The following is a 12241-nucleotide window of genomic DNA, read 5'->3' as shown; positions in this document are numbered from 1 at the left end:
GCCCAGTAGCTATAATTTATGGCAAGTCTACTGCTTTCAAAGATCATGTCCGCACCCTAATATCTAAAATAGACATGCATCTGTTTTGTTATAATAATCATGTGGACTAAGGAACGTCAGTAATGTATACTACTGTAATTTCATGAGAGTTAAGGCCATGATTATCACTTACTGGGAAGATTCTGGGTCAAAGGTCTGAAGATCTCACTTACTGTGATGTCATTAAGGTCAGAGGATGTATGAGGGCAGTTCAGCACCCCTTGCATTTTGGAGAAAAACCTCTATGCCTGCACTAAAGCTCTTTAGAAGTTATTTTCTCCAAATAAATTGTTCATGACAGATGCAATAGATATTTCCTTGATAAGCATTAATTCCAGAGAATTGATACAGCATTATTACAATAATTATTACAATATTTATTAGCATTAGGCTAGAAAAAACATGTAGTATGGGTGTCTCACTCTATTCCGAAAAACAATCCAGGAATGCACTGTTTAGCTCTCAATGTTAATTAACATCAGAAATAAATAGCCCTATCAACGTCTTTGAGATAGTAATTTTGAATTTTGCTCTAAATTATTTGGGACAGTATACTCAGTAGTGCAGTTTAAAGGTAAGTCCTGTTTCTGAGATGCTCTTAAGGCAGGTTTTCCAAACACTCCAAAGGAAATGGGTTGATTATGCCAGGAATTCTAATTGCCTCCGACAAGGACAGCATATTCTTCGTGGTATTCCAAACATAACATTTTCTAGAAAAAAAAAACAAACAGAAAAAAATAAACATGTGTCAATATTTCTTGTTATTGCTCATATGTCTAACTGTTAAAACGCCTCTCTATAAGAACGTGGTTGCCTTTCACATAGTTCACATTCAAGAGTGATATGACACACTAAAACTATCAAATTAAGCCTCATTGCCTGCTGCAGAGAACAATACATATTGTTAAAGGCCTAGAACATGAAAACCTGGGCTATAATGGCCCTTAACAACTATTAGAACATTGGAGTGTTGGGAGCAATGCAGTGCTCCAGGGTTCTAATGTCCGTAGAAGCCTGGAGCACCAACATTCCAATCTTTATTCACAGCTGTTGATGTGAATAAAGGCCTCACTGAGCCTGAGGTGATTGTGAGGCCTTTGTTTTACAAATTAAAACATTCTGCCCTCTAGGGACGGAATGTTCTAAGCACGTTAGAGCCCTCTGTAGTGGGCTCTACCGGCCATCAAAGGCCCGCGCCCTTGAACAAGGCAGTCGCCTCCCGCTCGGGCTGATTACGCTGGAGCATCTCTTTAATAGTCGGTAGAGCCCACTGCGGCTGGATTTAAAGCTATATTATGTTCCGCGGTAGAATGACTGCAAGGCTAATTGAACATTCCACCCACCTTGGGTAGAATGTTGTAAATTAAAAATGGAGAAACAAAAAGATAACATTGGAATGTTAGAACAGGTCTGTATGAGCCATTATTGGTCCTGATCAACTTCATTGTCTTCAAAGGAGCTCCCAACATTCCAATACCCTAATATGTTTTGATTTAATATACCAATCACACACAGACAAAAAGATGAAACTAAATTATGTTCACTACAATCCTGAGTGGTGCACAGGTGCCGAAATGAAAGAGTAGTATAGGCTAGCCAATGAGGAGAAGAAAACAGAAACTTCTAGAGAATATTGCAATTCAGTTTGTTCAAGAAGCCTAATTGATGATAGTTATATTATTCAGTATATCTACAAGTGTGGCTGCAAATGTGCCAAGAATACACTCTAAATCAATTGGGAAAATGTTTTGCATGAGTATAAATTAGCCAAATTATTTTACTATAAGCTGAGCAAGAACACACAGCTAAATTTAGCCAACTCACCATTGGTAGAACATTATTACAGAGATCAGTTTTAAATGAGTCAAGTATTTTCTAATATTTAGTTATCAATTCTGTGTTAAACCAGGAAAACATTAAAAACACTTTTGTAAAAAAATAAATTGGTGATTTTTATCATTTGGTAAGCTAGCCGCCAAATGGATGGGCCATAGTATATAAAGTTTCCTGATGGGGTGGCATGGTGGAGGAGACATAAAATAAAAAATAAATGCCCTTGACACTCTGGGTAGTTGTAAGAATGTTTCCTGTACAGTACATCAATAATGCACATGTTGAAGTTGACAGGGAAGCAGGAAGTGGTCATGGCATCAGATAACAACCACTAAATATGTCCGCCTAACTGCACCATATTTGCAAGCTCTGGCCCGTCTAAAATGTTTTATTGAAGGCAGAGAGAGTTAATGGACTATCTCTACACAAAAAAGAGGAGGGAGGGTCCAAGGGAAGTTTAAAGACCAGCAAAGATAGGTTCCCCAAACAATGAGCACCAAACACTGAGAAGTCTTTGGGTCTAAGGTGCCAAACAAATAAAGAGAAATTGACAGAGACACTGGAGATTATCTCATGACACTTGTGGGGGAATCCCTGTGTTAGGTCAAAATCCCTCACCCACCGTAGGTGGCATGCATTATCATTGGGATTCTCCTTGTGATGGGAAAACCTAGTCCCGCCACGGGCAACAACCCCCTCTCTGAGAGAACCTACGCCGTGGTCCCTCGCACCAGGAAGACCAGATCGGGAGGCCGCTCCTTCTCCTTCCTCGCGGCCAAAGCATGGAACGCCCTTCCGCTCCACCTCAGACAGACAACATCGCTCCCCATCTTCGCAAGAAACCTCAAAACCTGGCTCTTCGACAGACCCCCTCCTTGATGGAATGGAACCTGCACCCCCCCTCCCACCCAACCCCTAGCGCCTTGAGACCCTTACGGGTGAGTAGTCGCACTTTAACAAACTCCTGATTGATTGATAGAGGGATATTTTATTCCTACTTATTAGAATATGCTAAATCCTACAATGAGAAGAAAAATAACTGGTTGGTTCTATGGCACAGCGCAAAAAAAGTTAAATAAACTGTGAGGGTAGTGATTTTAAAACTAGCTACCAGGAGCAGCAGGAATAGCTTTATTAACTTGTTCCTGGTGCCAGGATTAAAAACAGCACCAGCAGTGGAAATTTATAACTGCAAATATCAGACGAAGGCATGTCTACATATTTCAGCCTTTTAGACCCAAGGTGTTGCAGCTTTCGTCAAGACCTTAATATGCTACTGCGTGACAATGAGAGAACAATTATAAACAATAAAGTGGAATACAACACCAGTAATCCTACTGATTGAGTAGATGATTTACTGGTCAGACCTGTATGGATAACCCAAGCAACAAGAGAAATAAATCACACATGTCACCATAAGCATGTCCGCTTAACAGTTTTAAAAGAAGGTGCGGCTAAGTCCTGTCGCCAGTGGCCTGTTATGACAGTTGTTTACCCGTGTTGTATGGATAAGAGGCCTCACCTCAACCTGGCGACAGGTCAGGGAGGGAGCACCGCTCTGAAAAAGAATGGGGTTCAACGTTTCAGATATTCCAAAGTTTATGTGGAAATTTGTGACTAGACCTGTTTATGGGCATTAGAGACAACCAAATAGTCTACTGGTAACTGCCCTTCAATAAAAGCTGGATCAGACGGAGCAGGCTTATATTTTTTGTCTATTCTGGGTGTGAGAATATGAGCACGTAAAAGATGTATCTTTTCACTTGTTCGTCACACACTAAATATGGAGGATACACCCACAAACTCAAAATAAATGGTAGTACTTTCTCTATTTAGCTGCAAAGACATTCATTCAAATCCCTTGTTCTCTTCCAAACAATCAACCCTTAACTCATCATTAACACACAATCTCTCAAGAGGAAAAATAGGGAAGAAATCATGAGTCAGATGAAAATAGGAGCCCGAAAGAACTATACAGGATTGAATTAAACACTTTTATTACACACTAGCTGCCCGTCCCGATGTTGTCCGGGTATAAAAAAGCTTTACCTGAAGGACGGCGAACGCTACCTCCGGCTTTACGATGCAACAGGCGTCTTAGAATGCACACGCCCACACACAACAACGCTGAAGGGCACGCACAACTCACTAAGTGCACGAACGCTAATCTCATCACAGTGAGATTAGCGTTTGTGCACATCGTGAGGTGTGCGTGCTGTTCAGCTTTGTTGTGTGTGGGCGTGTGCATTCTAAGACGCCTGCTGCATTGTAAAGCGGGGGTTGACAGCGCGCCGGAGCAGAGTCACGCCGCCCCCAGCGTTTGTCACGCCCCCAGCACACGCCCACAGCACATGCCCACAGCACACGACGACCCACGCGGCATGAACGGCGGAACGTACCACACGCCCCCAGCATTTGTCACGCCCCCAGCACACGCCCACAGCACACGATATGATTATTTTGTATGTACAACCCATGTAGCACATGCCCCCAGCATTTGTCACGCCCCCAGCACATGCCCACAGCACAACGCAGACACGCCCACAAGGGACTACTTTGCTGGCACGGATCTTTTACCTTTTAAATGTATATGGTGGGCGTCTGCATAGCCCATGTCTTTCTGCTGCAACTGCCCTTTCCAACGCTGTATTGGGTTTGTGATTGGTGCTGTGCTTCTTGAGTTTACCCGCCTCAAAGGTTTCAGCCCTCTCTTTATAATAGTAGTATAGAAAATTCTGACACATACAATTAAAAAACATGACATTTCATAAAACTTTACACAGATAAAAACTCTTTCCACAATAAAAATGTGTCACAGCACAGATCTTAAAACCACATTGCCAAATAAAACAAGCATTGGCATAGCCAATAGGTCTGGGCTTTGGGACCTTATAACTGTTTAGTTATCCAGCACAATATCCTTGGTGCAACAACATCAAGTGTTGCTTGGCTAAACACTTATAATGTCCCAAAGGCTAGACCTATTGTCTATGCCAATGCTTGTTTTGAGTGAGTGGCTCATACAGGTATGTCACTGTGAGGTAGAGATCCTGAGAGTGCTTTTACAGGAGCCATCACAGTTTACCCATCACAGTGGTGGTGGTGGGGGTGGTGTTGTTGGACGTGGTGTTGGTGAACGTGCTTAGAGGCAGCTTTGATGTGGCATAAAGCGGTTTATGTGAAACCTATGAAGACAATATCGGTCAAAACCATTTCAGTGAGTACAACACAGGATGAGACTACAGCGTGCAATATTAGTATACTAGGCACATTGTTTCAGCTACAGGCGCCACAAGACCTATTCTTAAGAGATTCAGGAGCTATGAAGCAACCACACACAAGCCTGCCGTCTCAGCAATGCACAAGGAATGATAGCTACTTCCTCCTTTCAAACCATCTTTACAATTCAATTCAAGGGAACAAAAACAAAACTGGTACATCTAAAAGAATCAATTTTGAAATGTCATTGCCAAATAAACTTTCAGCTGTCATTCTTCCATATGTTTTTTTTTTTTGATAATCAACTTTATTAGGCATAGAAACCAGCAAGAAATTAATTAAGGGCAGCTCGCAAATCAATAAAGACAATGGTACATAAGCACCGACACATACAGATGGGATCAGTACACTCCAGACTAGTAGTTCATCTTGCACGACAATGGTAGTGCACCGTAGGGCAGTCATTACCCCTGGACCTAAGGCGGGGTCACAGTGAACCATTTCCCCCATATTTTGAGGAACATCTCTGAGCAGCCTCTGGATTCGAAGAAAAGGCCTCCTCCTGGGTGCCACACCAGTCCACCCCCCTCCTCCACCCGCCCACCGTGGGAGCATCTGGTCGGGACCATTGGCACGCTATATCCCGCTTAGCCACGGCCACCGCCATTCCCAGTAGACGTTTATCCATCCTTGACCCATCCAGGCCGTCAAAGATCCCCAGCAGTAGTCTCAGTGGATCATGGGGCACCTCTCAACTCAGGGTTTGTGTGAGTTCCTGCTCCAACCCCCTCCAGAACCTCTCCAGTATCGGGCACAGCCATGTCATGTGGTAGAAGTCAGCAGGGGAGAAGCCACATCGCGGGCAATCCGGGGAAGGGCGCAGGCGAGCGCGGAAGAGGCGCTCCGGGGTGAAGTAAGCCGCATGTAGAAAATATGTCTGGACTAGGCGCAGTTTGGAGGATGTGGTCAAAGTGCGTGGAGCCATCAGGGCGTCCCTCCAGTCTGCCTCTTCCAAGGGGCCCACCCATCCCTCCCACCGGGTGCGAAGCTGGTCCAAGGACGCAGGGCCGTTATTTACAAGGGAGCGATATATATTGGAGACGCCCCCCCTACCCAGATTCCCCATCATCAACTGCGCTTCCAGCGGGCTAAACTCTGGGAGGGTGGTCGGTGAGGGGAGGTGCGAGTGGAGGGCATGGCGCAGCTGCAGGTATCGATAGTGTTGGGCATGGGTGAGGGCATGGCGCTGTTGCAGGTCCGCAAAGGCACAGATATGGTCCCCCACCCAGACATCTCCAAGGACCAACACCACAATGAGGTCCCATCGGCGAAACCCGGCCAAGGACGACACCTCTCGGAGCCAAGTGCCATGCCAGAGTGGCGTCTGGCGAGTAAGTTTACGGTCCCACCCCCTGTGACGCAGGGCGGCGCGCCAGGCCGGGAGGACCGCCCTGGTGATGGGTACCATCGTTTTGGGCACCAGGCTAACGTACAGGAACGCCTGGATCTGGGAGAAGTCCACATCCTCCAGTTCCACGCGGTACGCTGGGTCGGACCAGCCGCCCGCGTACCAGTCGTGTATAACTATCAGCTTGGTGGCGAGGTAGTAGAGGTAGAGATAAGTCACCCCCAAACCTCCGTCGAAGGAGGGAATGCGACTGTGTGCTAGGGAGACCCGGGCCGTCCGCCGCCCCAAAGGAATCAGGACAGGGCCCCATCGAGTTCACGGAACTAGGAGTGGGAAAGGGGATTGGAAACGTTTTGCATGACATACAGGAAGCGGGGGAGGACCATCATTTTAAACAATGCGCTACGCCCCAGGGGGTTGAGGGGGAGGGTTTGACATCTTTATGGTCCGACCTCATCCGAGTCACCAGGGGGGTAATATTCAGTGCCCATTCCAGCTCCGGCAGCAGGGCCACCCATATCCCCAAGTATTTCACCGAATGATGTCTGAGGGGGATGGTCGACTGCCAGTCATAACAGTCACGGGAAGGATGCAGCGGAAGCAGGGTGGACTTGGCCGCGTTGAGGCGAAGGCCAGAGACCCTCTCAAATTCCATGAAGATGTGCAGGCATTTGGAGCCTGAGGTCGCCGGGTCCGCGAGATACAGGAGCACGTCGTCAGCATAGAGAGCTATTTTGTCTACGTGGCTTTCGTTCCAGGCCCAGCCCTGGACGAGGGGGTCCTGTCGGATGAGCGTCGCCAGTGGCTCCTTTGCTAACACGAGTAGGAATGGGGAGAGGGGACAACCCTGGCGTGTACCCCTACAGATCAGGAATGCCTCAGGGAGCGCCCCGTTGACCAGCACTCGGGCCCTAGGGTGGGCATAAAGGACCCCAATGTATCGGCGGAACATCGGTCCGAAGCCCATCGCCTCCAACACGTCTTGTAAGTATGCCCACCCCACCGTGTCAAAGGCCTTCTCGGAATCTATGAAGAGGAGGGCCAAGTATGGGGTTAGGCGGGCACAGTGGGCTAAGGCGAGGTGAAGGCGGCGGATACAATAGCGAGTGCCTCTGGCCGGCATTAAAGCCGCATTGGTCCGGGAGAACCAGGTCTTGTAGGTGGGGTTTGAGCCTTTGGGCCAACATCGTGGCGAAGAGTTTAATTTCATTGTTGATAAGAGAGATGGGATGAAAGTCTGCACAGTTCGTGGAAGGCAGTTGGGTCTTGGGGATGACCACAATCGTGGCCAAATCCAATTCGGGGGGAAAGGAGCCAGTGTCCACCGCCTGTGGGAACAGGCTCAACAGTTGAGGGGCTAGGATATCTCGGAAGGTGGCGTAGTACTCCTGCGGAAACCCATCCGGGCCTGGTGTCTTACCGGAATGAAGGAGGGGGATAGCCTCTCGGACTTCGTCGAGGGTGAAGGGCTTCTCCAGACCCTCTGCAGCTTCAGGAGCGAGGGAGGGGAGACGGACGTCAGCACCACCCAAGAGGGAAGTTAGGGACGCTTCAGCCGGTCGCCCTGCGTAGAGGCGAGCGTAGAATGCCGCAAAGGCATCGGCTGTGGCCGCGGAGGTTACCTGAAGGGTGCCATTCGAGGCATGGATTTCTGGAATAATTTGATGGATCTTGGGGTAGGAGACCAGGTTGTGGAGGAGCTTGCCATTTTTATCGCCCCAGCCGTACACTCGGGCCACCGATGAGCGCCACAGCATTTGGGCCGAGTCCAGAGAGATTTGGCGGATCTCCTCTCGAATCAACGCCAGTTGCCGAGTGGGGTCCTCACGGCCAGCGAGAGCCAGCGAGGCCTCTAGTTGGGCAGCTCGGGACTCCAACTCCACCAGGTGGTCCGTCCGCTTGTAGTGGACAAGCCCCCTAGCCACCCCATGTATCACAGCCTTGCCAGCCTCCCAAAGGGTGCCAGGCGAGGAAACTGATCCCTCATTGGTGACGAAGTAATGGGTGAGCTTCTGCTCCACCGTATCCACCAGTACGGGGTCTTGCAGGAACCATGCATTAAGGCGCCAGATCGGTCTTGGGCCCGTCGGGGCGAATCCGAGGCGGAGGGAGACAGGGGAATGATCAGAGAGTCCCCTGGGCAGGGTAGTCACACTGGAGACCAGATGGCAGTCAGTAGCAGGAAGGAGTAGAAGGTTGATGCAGGAGTGGGTGTGGTGGGAAGCAGACGTGTGTGTGTGTACTGCGACGCGCGGGGGTTCCCGACGCACCACACATCGCAGAGCCCCAAAGCCGAAACCCAGCTCGTTAAGGCCGCTGCAGAGGAGGTTCGGGATGCAGACGGGGTCCCAGTCGCGTCTTGCTGGGGCTGCAGGACGGTGTTGAAGTCTCCGCCAACCACCGTAAGACCGTGTGGGAAGGAGGAAATGATTTGCGTGAGGCACCGAAGCGCCGGGGACAGGATGGCAGGTGGGACATAGAGGTTCAGGAGGTTCAGAGGGCTGGGAGTGGAGATACCCAACATGATGTGTCGTTAGAGGAAGGAGCTGCAACTTTCCGCCCGTGGGCGGTACTAACAAAAGCTGAGGAGCGGCTGAACTGAGCTGAGCTAAATAGCGGCCGGTAGGCGGCTGAAAACAACAAACGTTTGGAAGTCAACAGACTTCCCCCTCCCAAGTACCCCCCAACCCCCCCCACCCTACACTTTGAAACAGGAAGCATCTGTCGCCCAAAGAGAAAAATTCAACCCCTTAAGAAAACTCCCACGAGGGGAAAGGTCCCAAACTAAAACGGTTAGGCGGAGACAGCAGCACTGTTAGACACGGGCTCCCCGGCTGGCCAAGGCTCACGCCAAAGTCAGTCAGAGATCACCATGTCTAAGGTCAGGGCAAGGGAGTTACACACCAAGATAACCCCTGCTCACCTTCTAGGTAACGTGACGCGAGCAGCAAGGCTAATCTCGGAGGTGATGTGTAAAGCGTTTGCGCGCGCACCCAGCAACAACACCCAAGGCCCACCACAAAGGAAACTCCACACAAGGTTATAAAAAAATAGCCTTTGTATTATAGTATAAACACATTAGATAAACACCACACACTTTACAATGTGCCAACAGGCACGGGCAGAATTTACAAGGGATTATGTACAGGACAGGGCCACATGGACTACTGTCAGGGGTAGGCACTTTTTAGAAATAATACTTGTAGGTATAACACTTAGCACATAAACATATAATGACTGTAGCACCAAAATAGTAAATGTAGCACACAACCAGTAATCACTGGTAAGGGTAAATACCTCCTATGCAATCCTAAACACTGTAGGAAAATCACACAGGGAACTAGGACCTTATCATCAGGACCTATAGAAGGAAAACCATCACCTAAGCAGGTCACTTTTAGCAAAGGGAAGGAAACCTAAACAATCACCTAAGCAGGTCACATTTAGCAAAGGTAATAAAACATAAACAATCCTCTAAGCAGGTCACTTTTAGCAAAGGGGATAAAACATAAACAATCACCTAAGCAGGTCACTTTTAGCAAAGGTAATAACATAAACACATTGCACATGAGGCATTAAAACACATTCAGAGGTGCAGGTAGAACATTTGCGCAGGAATCACAAAAGCAAGTAAACCTTAAATGTGCAGGGTGCACATAGCACAACACTAGAACTGTCTCTCAGGCCAACTGGCCTCGCAAGGGCTGAAATGCCCTAAGTCCAAATGTCAGGGAGGCTGCGCAGGCAGCCAAGAACACAAGCCTAAACGTAGCAACTGTCCACTAAGTGCTGGACAGTTGTATATTAATGATGGCCAACGTTGGAGCCTCATGGGCTCAAGAACAAGGGTGAGGGCAACACAGCGTGGGAGCCACGGGGCTCTGACCGACTGCGTGTGTCCCCCCAAGAGCCTCCCTGGGCTTGCAAAGCAAATAGACTGGCACTAAAGAGCTTCAGCGCTCTAAAACTATGAAATGCCCCCAGAGCCTCTCTGGGCTCTAAATCAACTGAAGTCCCTCTCGGGGGACTCGATTCTACATTTGCCCCCTCGAGCCTCGCAGGCTCGTTTATTTAACGGTGGCTTGGAGCCTCTTGGGGCTCGACAACAAAGGCGGGGCTGTGAGCCTCTCGGGGCTCTGCAAATACTTGGCGCCGTGAGCCTCAAGCACCTACGGGGCGACATTGGAGTCCCACTGCTGGGGACTCAGGAATAACTACAAATGCCCCCACGTGCGTCGGAGCGGCCCGCTGCCAAATGGGGCCGCTCGCAATAACCAGTCCCTGTCCCCGCACTCACCAGGACTTCGCTGGCGGGACGGTTCTCTTTCCCAGGGGCTCTCCCTTCGCTCGGGAGCCTCGGGACGGCCAGTGCAGGCTGCTTCCTACTTCCTGCTTCCTCCTCCGATGACGCGGCGGGAGGCTTGGCCGGCTGGGCCAATCCCAGCGCGGCTCTCCCGGCAGCTTCTCTCAGCGGTTCTTTGTCTTGGGCTGCGGCGGTGAACACACGGGGCAATGCCGGGTGGGCACCGGCTTTCTTAAGTAAATAAACAAATCAAGGTGGGCACTCGATCGTGGCAGAAAAGCGCTATTAAGCGCTCGGGGGAATAAATATCAGCGCGCCCAGCGCTATAAGCAAGGTAAAACGCTCCCCAGCGCTAGCAGAGAGGGGAAAGCGCTCCCAAGCGCCCACAGCGCTATGGGTCAAAAGCAAAGCTCCAGCAAGGTCTGGAGGCAGGCAGGGGGCAAGGCTGGGACCAGAGCCAGCTCACTGGGTCTACAGGCAGGGAGACAATCCAAGTGGCGGTCTTCCTGGCCCCAGCAACAGCAGCAGCCCCCTCAGCTAGGATCCAAAAGCATAACAACTTGTATGGGGACACAGCCCCTTCTTATACTGTAAATTCCTTTGTCTGTAGGTGCAGGGTGGGGGAGAAAACAGTCGCAGCTGGTTTTGGAGCACCCTTGATGGCTCCACCACCCCTTTCATTCACTAGCAGGGCTAGGGTCATCAGTCGCACCATAGGGGGCGGAGCCAGCATTGTGTGGGGAAAGTCCAGCCCCATCAGGAACCAGGTGCACTCCTCCCCAGCCATCAACATGCTAATCTCACACTCACCACCGGGCAGACCCATCCAGCCTTCCTGGAGCCAGGCTCACCAGCCAGCTCCAGCCAATCACACGCCAGGCATGTTTTACACTAATATGCCAACTCCTAGAAGTGGCACTTGTACACAAGACACACTCATGCCACATACATCATTGCGAAGCATTCACTCTCACGAGTTCGCACACACCACATTCGAGTCTGCACTCCCCACGCATCAGGAACTACCAGGGACACACACATTCCCCATGCATTCCTATGGGAGAGCAGGCCAGCCTAACTACATGCACGCACTTTACTCTGGGACACAGGGAAAAAGTGCGCAGAGACCAAAAATCATCAACACAGATCATATATTAAAAGCAAAAAGATTAGGGGTGAACCTGCCAGAAGGACCAAGTCCAACAAGCACTACTCAAGAGTAAACCAAGGAGGACCCCCTCCATTTGGCAGATGAGGCCAGCAGTAGAGAAACATAGCATCAGCAAAGGTAAATGCAGCAAGACAGTGGCAACAATCACATAAAGAACAAGAAGGATATGACATCAGAAAGCCAGGAAAGTCAATTCAGGAGCCCAGAGTAGGCCCAAGGCCTAGGTAAGTCGGGATGCATTTCCCCGGAGGCCTGTTTAGGCGCCCGA

At 49.6% G+C, this 12241-nt stretch overlaps 1 protein-coding gene across 1 annotated transcript in view; it reads right to left on the bottom strand.

Annotated features, from left to right (window-relative positions):
• Window positions 1–622: 622 nt before the first annotated feature.
• THEMIS (thymocyte selection associated) overlaps window positions 623–12241 on the bottom strand; it is a 660092-nt gene continuing 648473 nt past the window's right edge. The window contains exon 7 of the mRNA XM_086927011.1: window positions 623–749. The gene's annotated coding sequence lies outside the window, so the exon portion shown is untranslated. The remainder of the gene's footprint in view (window positions 750–12241) is intronic.

Source organism: Lissotriton vulgaris, chromosome 6 (assembly GCF_964263255.1).
Source record: "Lissotriton vulgaris chromosome 6, aLisVul1.2, whole genome shotgun sequence".
Taxonomy (NCBI): Eukaryota; Metazoa; Chordata; class Amphibia; order Caudata; family Salamandridae; genus Lissotriton; species Lissotriton vulgaris.
The sequence above is the reverse complement of the archived record's forward strand: the minus strand, read 5'-3'. Positions and strand labels throughout refer to the sequence as shown.